The sequence below is a fragment of the Heterocephalus glaber genome, unplaced genomic scaffold (assembly GCF_053883595.1).
Source record: "Heterocephalus glaber isolate CG9 unplaced genomic scaffold, H.glaber_assembly_v1.0 deba00001097, whole genome shotgun sequence".
In the NCBI taxonomy this organism is placed as follows: Eukaryota; Metazoa; Chordata; class Mammalia; order Rodentia; family Bathyergidae; genus Heterocephalus; species Heterocephalus glaber.
In genome coordinates, this window is record NW_028258191.1 from 4,597,019 (window position 1) to 4,612,311 (window position 15,293).

The 15,293-nt window shown below is 36.7% G+C and overlaps 1 protein-coding gene across 32 annotated transcripts in view; it reads right to left on the reverse strand.

The window, feature by feature from the left end:
- Mbd5 (methyl-CpG binding domain protein 5) overlaps window positions 1-15,293 on the reverse strand; it is a 437,449-nt gene that overhangs the window by 144,857 nt on the left and 277,299 nt on the right. For 3 of the 32 annotated variants that reach the window (XM_087210027.1, XM_087210022.1, XM_087210021.1), the window contains one exon: window positions 2,151-2,187. The exons of the other annotated variants lie outside the window; for them this stretch is intronic. The gene's annotated coding sequence lies outside the window, so the exon portion shown is untranslated. The remainder of the gene's footprint in view (window positions 1-2,150; window positions 2,188-15,293) is intronic. 32 annotated transcript variants of the gene reach the window in all.

A 15,293-nucleotide genomic window follows, 5' to 3' on the forward strand; every position in this document is an offset into this window, starting at 1 on the left:
ATCTATTTATGGTTTTCTAACTCCATTATCCCTTGTAGTAGTTGTAATTCTAAGGTAAAGATTTTTTTTGTTCTCTTTACCTGTTCATGTATATTGTATGAAGTAATGAATTATTTTATTCAGGGTATTATAATTCATTATTATCACTACTTTGTTTTGATGCTCATATTGTTCCAGATTTCACCAGAAGGGGTTATCTTTGAAATGACTCCTGCCATTTTTGCCAGTAAATTTTCAGTAAATATTTTTGCCAGTAAATTTTCATTGAAAACAAAAAATAATCTAAATTCTACTTGACCTGAAAAGAAATAAAACTTCTTTCTCTTGAGACAAGGTCTCACTATACAGTTCAGGTTGCCCTCAAACTCACTAAGTAGCCCAGGCTGGTCTCAAACTCACAGCGATCCTCCTGGTTCAGCCTCCTGAGTTCTGGGATTACAGGCATGCATCACCATGTCTGGCCTCCATTATTTATTTTTTTTAATAGCAGAAAGTTACTAAAATGAATATTCTGAAGAATAATTACACTGTTGATTTTAAAGTAAGTGACCAAAAAAAACATTTCTTATTTTGGACAAATTGTTTCTTCTTAGTAATTATTTTCTTAGAGTTGTAGGACAGTATTCAGTTTTCTAAAGCTCAGAATAATGTAACACATGAATTTAGTGTATTTTACTTAGAAATCATAAAAATTAACACTATATAATAGTTTTAAAATATTTAAATATTCTGAAATCATAAATGTCTTATTTTTAATTAATTCAGATTAAATGTGTAGTTGTTATGAAATAAAGCTGAAACCTAAGACTTTTTTTTCTACAAGCATTTTATTGGAGTTCTTTGGTTCTCTCTCCTCTCTCTCTCCTTCCCTCCCTCCCTCCCAACCTCCCTCCCTCTCTTTTTTGTGTCTCTCTTGAAAAGCTATATATAGATAATTTAAAATCAGTGAACTATATCTTTTCAGAATAAGAAGGAAATCTGAAATATATTCAGTCCTATATTTCCCAAACTATGCTCTGAGGATTATTTAATATATGTGGTACAGATATAGGGTAACTCAGAAACCTTTAAAATTATATTCATCTTCTGGAAATTCATAATGCAAATTAACACTGAATAAAGAAACATGCTCAACTTCAACTCAGATTTTCCTAAATTTGAACACAGAACTTACAAAATTTTAAAAGTTTATTAGTAATATCTAGTTGTGAAAAAAATATTTCTCTCATTTTTTAAAAGAGAACTATCTATATAATATTTTAGAGATAGCTGACAGCAGATCCAGAACAGAAAATGCAGTGTTCTGGCCACTAATAGTTGTATGTGTCTTCATACAACACATTGCTTCCACATTAATGTAAGACCACATTAGGACTTTTTCAGCGGGAATCCTGTTTACCAAGAATTAGTAAGAGTAGAATATATTGTGAAACATGCATGATACTTTTATTAACATCTAGTGATTCCTGTCTAAGTTATGGAATCAGGTACATGCCTTCAAAAATAAGCACAGTTGTGCTCACTTCGGCAGCACATACACTAAAAATAAGCACAGTTGGGGCCGGGGATTTAGCTCAGTGGTTTCGCCGCCTTCTGCGCAAGCGCAAGGACCTGAGTTCGATACCCAGTACCAAAAAAAAAAAAAAAAAAAAAGGCACAGTTAGCTCCCAATGTCTTATTAGATGATACAGCCCTTCTTGCATCATCGTCTGGATCCTGCACAAAGTTGCAACAGCTACATATTGGATAAGTTCAGTCATTCACTGAACATATACTCTATTTTAATTAGTAACCTCTCTTGGTGGGGAAAAAAATGCCTGGTATATACAGCTTAAAGGAGAAAAGGTTTATACTGGCTCATGGTTTCAGAGGTTTCCGTCCATTGTTAGCTTGCTCCAAAGCAGAAAGAGTATGATGGAAGGGCATGATGGAAGAAAGCTGCTCAGTTCATGGCATCAGGAAAGCAGAGAGCATGGAAGGAGCCAGAAATAAAGGGGCCAAGGACTAGATACAGTTCCCAAGGTCAGAAACCTACGACAGGGTCGGGGATTTAGCTTAGTGGTTCTACTGCCTACCTTGAAAGTTCATGGTCCCGAGTTTGATCCCTGGTACCAAACAAAAACAAAAACAAAAACAAAAACAGTTCTTACTTTTTGGGCCGGGGATTTAGCTCAGTGGTTCAGCTAGCTGCCTGCTTCGCAAGTGCAAGGTTCCAAGTTCGATCCCAGGTAGCAAAAAAAAAAAAAAGAAACCTATGACACACTCAGAAGTGAACTTTACTAATCTCCACGTTGTCTCTCAAACCACTCAAGTTGACAAGTTTAACTGTCTTACTACCTCTTAAAAATGGCTTTGCAACAGCTCTTGATATTGAAACACTATTGTAACAATTTCTAAAACTGGCCACGTTGTTCAAAAACATGGGATTTCATGTATTGTAAGACAGTGATGATCCAACAAGGGAAATGCTAGGTTTATAGGTTTCTTTGGGGGTGGGGCCTACTGAGAAGATTTTACATTAAGAACACTGTGAGTTCTGAAGAGAGAAACATGAAGAAGCATGTCTGTGACTGTGGGTGAGTGAGTGCAAATTCTAATTCCTCAAATTTACTTAGCAACTGATATTTTTTCTCCCTACCCTCTTGACACACTTTTTTTTCCTTCTTCTTCTTCTTCTTCTTCTTTTTTTGGTATTGCGGATCTAGCTAAATCCCCGGCCCTCATGACACATCTTTTAGAAGACTATTCTATGAAACACCAATTTGAGAAACAATGATGTAGAAGAAATGAAGAATAAATTTGATCAGAAGCTAGAGACAAATCAGAGCTAGATTTACTGTTCAATTATAGGAAGTACCCTGCCCCAGTAAGTCTCCTATGCTCACACCTTAAAAAGGTGTTAACATGCCCTGCCCCATGTTCTGCTTTGAGTTCTGGTTCTGGGCCACTCCCCTGCATTTGAAAAATTATTTATCTGTTGCTTCCTTATGCTTCTGCTGAGCTTCTGCCTCACACGGTTGCACTGCTTACTTATTTCTGTCTCTCCTTGTGCTCAGAGTTGATTCCAGGCATGAATTTTTATCTTGTAACCTTCTCAGTACTGATTCTGGTCATCTGTCCTGGTACTCTGTGGTTCTCTTTGGCTATACAAAGAAATCTATGAATTAGTTTGGGAAGCTGATCTTTCTATAAATGAGAGAGATAAAACTAACTACAAAGATGATCTTTAGCATGTGTGTGCTTAAATTTTCTCAGCTGAGAAAAGGATGTAACCTGTCATTTCTTCTATTTTATAATTTTCTACTATATATAAAGAAGAACCAAATTGGATTCTCAGTATAATCCACTAGCTGAATATAGTTTACTTGTGCAGATGCCTCAACCTATTCCGTGCTTTCCTTTCAGGGTTTTGTTTTTATGCAGTAATATTAAGCGAAGAAACAGCTTTACACACTGGGAGAAATGGCTTCCTGAATGTAAAGGCTGATTTTCTTTGAACAGATGGATTCTGAAATACGATGGAATTCACGTATCTTGATGAACATAATTTTATAATGCAGACTCCAGGTATTTTATTTTTAATAATTTAACAGAGTTCTCTCCAAATTAACAAGTAAGAATAATTAATTGTGTCTCATTGGGGTTAGATTTCTAAATTCACTAATGACTGTAATTGTAAATACATGGTAAGTACTGGGAGGGAAAACCTATAATGAGTGAAATCTAGCTTGATCTCAAATTAAAATGTGAACACTGAATATTGCATTTTGATTATAATCTAAAACTTGATAAAAGACTGCGAACAATATTTTAATGCCAGCATGAAAAATGATTGTATAGGCTCTCAGAGACCTTTTTAAATACCAGCAATATTGAACTTTGTGCACCTTGTAATTCTAGCATGTGGAACCTTAATGTTCCTGAGCTTTCACAGTAAATATCAGCAATGCAGCACATTCTACCTTGATTTTCAATATCTAGGTCACATGGACTACTTTGAATACTGTGAATAAGAAAAAAAAAAGGCAGGAAGATTTCTGTAGAGCCACCAAGAAATCACAACATTCAAATTATGAAAAAAATCTCAGTATAATATGACTTTTAATATAACTCCTAATAAAACAAAAGTGCTCTAAAAATGAACTTCTCATCTAGTATGTAAACTAAAGCCTTTGAGGGGTGTTATTTACGTAATAAAATGTCTTTTGTTTTCAATGCTCGCTTCGATGTGCGTGTGTGTGTGTGTGCACGCATGTGCACACACTGAGCAGTCAGGCACAGGCAGGGACATATAATGAAAATAAATGGGTTGTTAATCGAAAGGCGTATCAATTTTGGGAAAAATTCTATAATTGCAGTAATCAGAAATTACAGTTTCCATTTACAATAAGGGCAAATGGATATGATAATAATGATTTCTAAAATTTTAATTATAATCACATGAAAGAAACAGGATTTATAATATATTTTAATTATGAAAAATGCACACTGTGCTTACAATTTTAGTTGTGATCATATAGTTACAGAGATTTGGAGACTGAAATGTTTTTAACTATAATTTTATTATTTTGCTTGAGATATAACAAATGAATTTGGTTATGGGTTTAAAATTTCTCTTTGCCTTTTCTGTAAGTATGTATATAAAGGATAAGAACAGTAAATATGTTTCTAAGAAAATCAAGAGTCTCAAGTAATCACTAGCAACAATGTCAACACATAATTTTTATACATGTATAATTCTTTTAAGGGAGATAGAAATGAAAAGCATAGTTTTCTTAATCTATTTGAAAATATTAAAGAACATCACACATATGCTAGCACAATTAGTATGAAGAACACCAGAAAATCACTTAAATGACTAGGATTTGGGGAGACAGAACTTTTCATAAAACATTTATGCATATAATAAAAAAGATCTAAAGTTAGCTATAATAAATTTATATTTTCAATGGCAATGAAGCTTTTAATTTCATATAAAAGGAGCTGATTAAGATGTAAGTAATCAGAAAAAAATACCTTTTTACATGTAATACCCCATTAGTTGGTAGCAGTCCTCTTTTAAAACACCAAAACTCTCATATATGTACCTAGGTAGGGAGATTTTGCTTATCTACTTTTGCAGGTATTCCAGAGAAGGTTTTTGTTTGTTTGCTTGTTTTGTTTTTTTAAAATGAGATAATACAAAGAATCATGTAAAAAAAAGATGAACATCATATAGTATTTTATTTAACTTTGATTATCACTACTATACTATGTGATAATATTTTCTCAATGCTATTAACTAAGTACAAATAAAAGACTATAAACTTCTGAAAGTCCAAGTCTGCATTAACCTTTTTATTTTACTAGTCTATGCAAAATAGCAGTTACATTCAAGAATGAGAGAGGCGTTGGGATCAAATGATGGATGGAAAGCCCTGCTAGAGTAGATGCAGATTAGATTATTGTTGAAGAAATTCAGTTCAGTTTTGGTCTGGGGATAACTATATTTGCTTTCTGTTTGTCTGGTTTTTTGAAACAGTGTCTTGGTATGTATATGTAATTCAGGCTGACCTTGAACTTGCAGCAATCCTTCTGTCTCAGCCTCCTGACTTACATTTTGCTGTTAATAGGAAACAGTATTTAACTTGTTCCTAGATGACTGCATTACTATACTGTAAATATGAATTTACTTCTTTATATCTAAGAATATACTGTTTATATCATTGTTGTATTAGTTTTATCACTTATATTTTTTGTTATAAGCATCACATAATTACATGCAAGAAAATATAGTATGTTAGCTTATGTTGCCATATTTCAAAATGAACCTATAGTGATCTTTGCAAAATGCCATTTGATCTGATCATTTTTCTACTTACAAACTTTCAATGACTTCTGTTAAAGACAGTATGTAGAACATTTTTAATTTTTAGGGCCCGCTAAAATGACAATACAGAAATGAAAAATAAATACCACAACAGATGGCAGATAGGCCGTCAACAGATGAGAGATCTGAACAAATTAAGGTAAGCAGGAAAACAGTAAGAGGTGAACTGCTCAAGTGGGCCCTGGAAGCCTTGGCCTACATTAACCAGGCCTGATCAATCTGTAGAACCAGAGAGGTTCAGGGTCTCAGAGATGTCTGGTAAGAGGTCAGCAGTAACAGTGAGAGAGAAGGACTCAAAATGGATAGAATAACTGCATGTTCATTAAGGGAAAAGCATCATTATCCATTCTGTGAAGAAAAAAAATCAAAGCATTCCTCATGGAAGAAATCAAAGAATAGCTTTAGGGTAAAGCATTAAGGGGACTCTCCACTGTCTGAAATAGTTCCCAAGCTCTAGGATCCTAAAGCTGCCTTTGAATTTTAGAAAAGGGTGATTTGTAAACTAGAGTCCTAGACAAGAGTTAATTAAGATGGCAGGCAGTTAAATGGGCAGCAATTGCTTCTCCTCAGAATGTTCTTTAAAGGTGAACCCACATGATGATTAAACTTGATTTTCCATATACTCTTCCTTAGGAAGTTGATCAGATATATGCCTCATTAAAGAAAGATGTAAAATATAAAAGAAAAAAAATGTAGGCTGCGATAGATTCAGTTAGAAGAGCAGGAAAGAGATGCCCCAGGACGACAGCTGTGCACTCAAAGGAAGAGCAGTTTGTAGGGAAAAGAAAAAAGTGATTTTCATATAATGGAGAGTTGGAAAGAACTTGGACTAGAGCAGTTTCTGGGAAAAAGAGATTCTACCAAAATGTTTGATACAATGGAGAGAACTGAAAAGCTGCATGAGCAAGGAAATATAACCAAAAAAAGAATACTTGTCACTATAATGAATCATTAATTAAAATAATACTGTGTCAGCTGGGTATATGGCACCCTTTTAGCTATTGAGAATGTGGTAATGATGGGGAAACAATAAACAACAAAAAATAAAATTAGACTATTCTAATTATTTCAGTTTTCTTGAAGCCTACAGAACAGTAGAGGGAATGTGACGATAGCTTAAAAAATTAAGTTAAAATAAATTATATGTAATAGGTATGAATAAAAACACAAGCGAAGTAGAGCAAGAATACTGGGTACAGAAGTTCCTTTTTAGAATAAGATGGCCAGGGAAGCCCTGTTTATCAGTTGCCTCTTGGGTCAAGAATTTGAAAAAGGGAAGGATCAAGTGACATGGCCATCTGGTGAATTTATGATGGAGGGAATGATAAATGCAAATGCTCTTTCCCAAAAATGATGTAGATGCCTCTTTACATGATAAAAATTGATGTAAATGGCATCCATACTTGAAATACAAAAATAAAAACTAAGACGAGTTAAGGAGAATGTGGGTGTGCTAATAGCCTCATCTGACAAAGGAGACAATCACAAAGCGATACATGTAGTTAACGGGACAAAAATGATATGACTTTATTATCCACAGTTACCACAGGCAAAATACAGAGGCACTGCCTACCTCCCTCGCCACACCTCAGTCACTCTCCCCTGCACTCCCCGCTGGCCTCCTTTGAATTTTCCAAGCAAGGCAACCCTTGGAACCTTCTCTGTACGGTGTCCTTTCTATCTGAAATGTTCTTGGTCCAGTTGTCCCCCTCTCAATGAGGCACATCTGGTATGATGCTGAGGGCTCACAAAATGTTTAGGAGCTATGAAAATGCTTTCATTTCTTGAAAATAAGAAAAAAAAACCCCAACATATGTTAAAGAAAATGTTTTAATATGTAACATTAACATTCATTTTTATAGCACAGTAGTAAATTTTTATGTTGGAAAGGGCCCATGAAAGCAAGTGTTTGGAGCCAATGAAAGTCATAATGCAGCACTTGCTTATCACAGTCCCAAAGGTTCTTTATCTTATAAAATACTACTCACCCCTCAATTTTCAGCTAAAATGCTTTCTTGAGGAATGTCTTACCTAATTCTCCCAGACTCAATGAATACCCCTAATATTTGTTCTCCTACCACCTTGTACTAGGACCACAAAATAAGTAAAATTGTGTAAGTTTGTGTTTAATAAAAAGCAGCAGCTGTATTTACCTTATGTACTACTATACCTTAAACATGAACTACAATGGCTTGTATGGAATAATGGAGACACTGAAGGATTGAGAATTTTCCACTATGATTCTCCTATGTCCTTGTATATATGGTTGTTCCTCCCATTCCCTTCTTGTACATCACTTTAGCTCCTACAGGTCCCTCTCCTTTTCTTGATAAAAATCCACATGGTTCCAAATCCACAGAAACAATTCCTCCCTCTTGCAAGAATCATCCCTGACCAACTCTTCTTAAAACTGAACTTTGGTTGACCCTTTCTATTAAAGCCCTTATATATTTCATCTTCCTCCAAATTATACTATATCTTTGGAGTCTTTTCATGTCCAGCATTTTTGAATAAAGGCTCATAATGCTCTGCCTGATTTTCTTCCCACAATGGGCATTCTCTGAGGTTACAGAATAAACACCTGCTTCATGCATTATAGGCTTGTTGCCTTAGAAAAATTAAGACTTTTTGAGATCCAGGGGTATAGCTCACTCAGCAGTATGCATGATACTCTGGAAACACACACACACACACACACACACAAAATTAAAAAATAAAAAGATGTATTTGACAGTAGCCTTGCAAATCTAAACATACTAAGCAACAGTTAACAAGAGTGGTAAATAATCTTAGTAAGAATTTAAATCTAAACAAATGCAATTACTTCTATTTGTGCCACCTGAAGGGGATGTTTTCTTTGTGCCAACAGCCCCAAGAAAAACATCTGACACATAGCAGGCCTCCAATAAACATTTCTATGATAAAATGAACTAATATTATTTCAAACTAGTGAGATTCAACTAGGAAAAAGGAAAGAGAGGGTAGTTTAAAAAATCAATGCTCTGTACTCTTGCTTTATTTTTAGTTATTTAATTTATAATAAAAAAATTTAAAATAAGATTTATGTTTCATCAAGGAAAATAGGTGAATTGATGTTAATGGCTTAAGAAATGCTTTGGGAAAGAAGTATTTTAAATTCTAGGGAAGACAGGCAGGTCTGTGCACTCCCTACCGAGGTCCTGAGTCTTGTGGAAGACGTCGAATCACCCCGCTGCAGACAGGGAGGTCTGCCCACGCCCTACCGAGGTCCTGAGTCACACAGAACATGCCGAAACACTCTGCTGCAGACAGGCAGCCACCTGGTTCCACATTACAAAGACGCAGAGGACATGAGACCACCAGACCAAGGTACTGAGTCCTGCTGGTCCCGGCCCAGAGACAGGGGCTTCTGAGCTGCCGCCCCACTGCTCCTGGTCCAGAGGAAGGGGCTTCCCGGTCACCATCCCTCCCGCTGCTCCCAGCCCAGAGGAAAGGGCTTTTGGGCCACCTTCTGTCCTGCTGCTCCTGGCCCAAGGGAAGGGCCTTCCGGGCCACCATCCCTCCCACCGATCCCGGGCCAGAGGTAGGGGCTTCTGAGCCACCATCCCACTGCTCCTGGTCCAGAGGAAGGGGCTTCCTGGCCATCATCCCTCCCGCGGCTCCCAGCCCAGAGGAAAGGGCTTTTGGGTCACCATCCCTACCTCTGCTCCTGGCCCCTGTCCCACCTTTCCCAGCTCAGAGGAGGTAATCCGTGCAGGCACTAACAGCCCCCCACCCAATTGAAATGAGAAAACATGTAAATAAGTCTCAAAACCAGACTTCTAGATCACCTACAGCAACCCCAAAGGAAAATGAGTTGGAACACTCTGATACTCAACCACCTGGACCCACTGAACTGGCAACAAAAGGGGATCTGGAAAAAATGAAATCAGAAATAATTTCTCAGATAACAGGAGAAATTGTGCCCCTAGTGCAAGACATGATTAATAAATCTAGAGAGGAGCTCAGGAACATGATGGAATCCAAACATAAGAAACAAATGGAATCCATAAAACAGGTGCAAATGGATTTCCAGGACATGAAAAACTCCATTGAAAGTCTACACAGAAGAATGAGCCAATGTGAGGACACAATTTCAGATACAGAAGACAAGGTTGCAATTAGTGACCAGGAAAAGAAAAATTGCTTCAAAATTATAAGGGAACATGAGAAATCAATCCAGCAGCTGCTAGATGATGCAAAAAAGAATAACATAAGACTGATTGGGCTCAATGAAGAAACAGGAGAGAGTGGAGATGACATAAAAAATCTCTTCACAGAAATAATGGCAGAAAACTTCCCAAGCAGGGGAAAAGAGCTTGACATACAGATAAGTGAGGCATATAGGACTCCAAATAGCCTTGATCAAAAAAAATCTATACATAGGCATATAACTGTTAAGATTCCAGAAATACAACAGAAGAACAAAGTTCTCCAAGCAGTCAGAGAAAAGAAACACATCACATACAAAGGAAAACCGATCAGAATCATAGCAGACTTCTCAACATAAACCATCAAGGCAAGAAGAGCTTGGAGTGACATATTCCAAGCCCTAAAAGAAAACAGCCTCCAACCCAGATTGATGTACCCTGCAAAACTATCTTTCAAAATGGATGGAGAAATAAGATACTTTCATGACAAAGAGCACCTTAGGAACTTCATGAATACCAAACCAGCACTCCAAAGACTTTTACACAATATCCTAGGAACAGACATTGAGGATCACAACCCCAGGAAGCAAAGCAGAATGAACCCATCTGGCATGACAAGAAATTAAATGTAAAGGGGGAGAACCCAAGAAAAAGAAAAAGTCATGGCAATGACAAGTCAATATGTTTCAGTTATAACCATCAATGTTAATGGTCTCAATTCACCAATCAAAAGAAAGAGACTGGCAGAATGGGTCAAGAAGCAAAATCCAACAATATACTGCATACAAGAAACACACTTAATTCAAAAGGAAACTCATAGACTGAAAGTTAAAGGGTGGAAAACAATACTCCATGTGACAGGAACCCGAGAAAAAGCAAGAGTAGCTATCCTCTTTCAGATCAAGTAGATTTCAAACCAACACTGATTAAGAGAGATGAAGAAGGACACTACATCCTTGTAAAGGGAACAATCCCAGAGGAAGAGATGACAATCATAAATATCTATGCACCAAACACTAGTGTGCCCAACTATATAAAACAAATACTAATGGACATGAAAAGTCATATATGCACTAATACAATTGTAGTGGGGGACCTCAACACCCCACTGTCACAAATAGATAGATCAACTAGAAAAAAATAAGTAATGAAATACTAGAACTCAATCAAACTCTTGAACAAATGAACTTAACAGATGTTTACAGAGTCTTCCACCCCACAAAATCAGAATACACATTCTTCTCAGCTGCACATGGGTCATTCTCCAAAATAGACCACATACTCACACATAGAACATGTTTAAGTAAGTGCAAAGGAATTGAAGTTATCCCCTGTATATTATCAGACCATAGTGCGATGAAATTGGAGATCCATAGCAAAAGAAACTCAAAAAATTTCATACACACGTGGAAATTGAATAACACACTTCTGAATAACCAATGGGTCACAGAGGAAATTAAGAAATCAGACAGTTTCTTCAATTAAATGACAATGACAATACAACATATCAGAATCTATGGGACACAATGAAAGCAGTCTTATGAGGGAAATTCATAGCAGTGAATACGCATTTTAGGAAAACAAAATGAGCCCAGCTAAACAACCTGATGCTGAACCTCAAACTTCTAGTAAAAGAAGAGCAGGAAAACCCCAGGGCTCATACAAGGGAGGAAATTATAAAGATCAGAGGAGAAATCAACGCAATAGAGACTAAGAGAACGATAACAAAAAATCAATGAAGCCAAGAGTTGGTTCTTTGAAAGAATCAACAAAATTGACAAACCTTTAGTCAACCTTGTCAGAAAAAGGGAAAAAAAGGCCCAAATCCATGCAATTAGGAATGAAAAGGGTGAAATTACAACAGACCCAGCAGAAATCCAGAGGATCATCAATACCTACTTCCAGAGCCTATATGCCAATAAGATGGACCACACAGAAGAAATGGACAGATTCCTAGATACATATGAATTACCAAAGTTGAACAAAGAAGACCTAAAAATTCTGAACAACCCAATATCAACCAATGAAATTGAAATTGTAATTAAAAACTTATCAACTAAGAAAAGCCCAGGCCCTGATGGCTTCACTGCTGAATTCTACCAGACATTTAGAGAGGAACTGCTGCCATTACTGTTTAAACTCTTCAATGAAATTGAAAGGGAAGCAATACTTCCAAATTCATTCCTGGAAGCAAGCATCACCTTGATCCCAAAAGCAGAGAAAGACCCAACTGAAAAAGAGAACTATAGGCCAATCTCACTAATGAATGTAGATGCAAAAATCTTTAATAATATAATGGCAAACAGAATGCAGAAGATCATCAAGAAGATCATACACCCTGATCAAGTGGGATTCATCCCAGGGATGCAGGGATGGTTCAATATACAAAAATCAATCAATGTAATACACTATATCAATAGAGCCAAGGACAAAAACCATATGATTATCTCCATAGACTCAGAAAAAGTATTTGACAAAATCCAACATGCATTTATGATAAAAACCCTACAAAAAATTGGAATAGATGGTCTCTACCTCAAACTGATAGAAGCCATCTATGAAAAACCAACAGCCAATATCATACTAAATGGTCAAAAACTGAAATCCTTCATACTAAAATCAGGAACAAGCCAAGGATGTCCACTATCACCACTCTTGTTCAATATAGTTTTGGAAACATTAGCCAAGGCAATTAGACAAGAGAAAGAAATAAAAGGAGTAAAGATAGGTAATAAAGAAGTCAAATTGTCATTATTTGCAGATGACATGATACTCTATATAGAAGATCCCAAGAACTCCACCAAAAGTCTTCTAGACTTAATAACCAAATTCAGTCAAGTAGCTGGTTCCAAGGTCAACACACAAAAATCAATAGGTTTCCTCTACACCAATGACAGACTCACTGAGAGAGAAATAGGGCAAATAATTCCTTTCACAATAGCATCCAAAAAACTGAAATCCCTAGGAATCAATCTAATGAAAGAAATCAAAGACCTCTTCTCTGAAAACTATGGCACTCTGAAAAGAGAGATTGAAGATGATATCAGAAAATGGACAGACATCCCCTGCTCCTGGGGAGGAAGGATTAATAGAGTGAAAATGGCCATACTTCCAAAACTGCTATATAGATTTAATGCAATTCCAATTGAGATCCCCGCAGCATACTTCATAGACCTTGAGAAAACAATCCAAAAATTCATTTGGAACAAGAAGAGACTCAGAATAGCAAAAGCAATTCTAGGTAACAGAGACATGGCAGGGGGTATCACAATCCCCAACCTGCAACTCTACTACAAAGCTACTGTGATAAAAACAGCATGGTACTGGCAAAGAAACAGACTTGAGGACCAGTGGAACAGATTAGAAGATGCAGAAACAACTCCAGACACACTCAGCCATCTCATCTTCAATAAAGGAGTCAAACACCCTCACTGGAGGAAAGATAGCCTCTTTAATAAATGGTGCTGGAAAAATTGGGCTTCAACTTGCCAAAGATTAAAACTAGACCTGTATCTCTCACCATCCACTAAACTAAAATCGAAATGGATTAAAGATCTAAATATTAAAATAGAAACGCTGAACCAGTTGGAACAGAGGTTAGGTAGAACCCTTGAAGACATCGGTGTAGGAAAAGATTTTATGAACAAAACCTCAGTTGCCCATCAACTAGCACAAATAATCAACAAATGGGATCTCTTCTTATTAAAAGGCTTCTGCACAGCAAGAGAAACCACCAGCAGAGTGAAGAGACAACCCACAATGTGGGAAAAACTCTTCACCTACTCTTCCTCAGACAAAGATCTACTATCTCGAATCTATAAAGAACTTAAAAAGATCAGACCTCCCAAATTTAAAGACCCAATCCAAAAATGGGCATCTGAAATGAACAGACATTTCTCAGACAAAAAAGTAGAAATAGCAAATAAATACTTTAAAAAGTGTTCAACATCACTGGTCATTCGAGAGATGTAAATGAAAACAATGATGAGATTCCACTTCACTCCAGAAAGAATGGCTGATATCATGAAATCAACCAATAACAAATTCTGGCAGGGCTGTGGGGAAAGAGGAACCCTGCTCCACTGCTGGTGGGAGTGTAGACTGATGCTACCACTGTGGAAATCAGTATGGAGATAACCTCAAAGTACTATGTCTGGAAGTCCCATTTGACCCTGCTATTTCACTGCTGGGGATCTTCCCCCAAGAATTAAAAGAATCATACCACAGTGATATATGTGTACCCATGTTCATAGCAGCACAGTTTGTGATAGCTACAACTTGGAAACAGCCCAAATGCCCATCAACTGGAGACTGGTTAAAGAAAATGTGGGGTTTTTTAATAAAATGGAGTACTATTCAGCCATAAAAAATGAGAAATTAGAGACATTTATAGCTAAGTGGATGCACACTGAGGCAATACTCTTAAGTGAAATAAATAGGACACACATGAATAAATTCCAAATAGTTTCTCTGGTGTGAGAAACTGAAAGTGTAAATAAGGACTAAATGTAAAATAGGTAATGTGAAATAGGAAGAAAAGGGGTAAAGGGGAAGGAAGTGGGAGGGCTAGAGGAAAGGATAGAAGGGAATGGGATTAATATGAGAAAATGGAAAAATAGGAACAAAATCTTTGTAAATAGGGAGGAATGGAGGGGTTGAAGGGAGGGCTGGGCAAGGGTGAAAAACAAGAACCAAGAGAGACTATGTAAAGGTGTAAATTTCCAATGATGATTGTCATTATACTGTATACCTAAAATGTACCAATGATTAGAATGAATAATCGATAATGTAAAATAGGAAGAAAAGGTCCAAAGGGGTAGGGGTAGTGGGAGGGGCAGGGGAAAGGAAAGAAGGGAAAGGAAAAACGATGAGGAATGGAAAAAATGGAAACAAAGTCTTTGTAAATAGGGAAGGGTGGAGGGGGTGAATGGAGGGCTAGGAATGGGGAAAAAATAAGAACCAAGATGCATTATGTAAAGGTACAATTCCCAGTAAGAAATGTAATTGTGTTGTACACCTACAATGTACCAATAAAAGAGTTTAATATAAATTCTAGGGGTTTTTGTTGTTGTTTTTTTTGTTTTTTTTGGAGACAGGGTCTCACTATGTAGCTCTGGCTGGCCTCATACTCAAAGCAATTCTTCCTGTCTCTGCCTCCAGAGTGCTGAGATAAGAGGTGTAAATCACCATGTCCTGCTTAAATTCTTTTTACATTCTCAGGTCAGTTTTCTGATCCTAGATTTACTACATGCTAT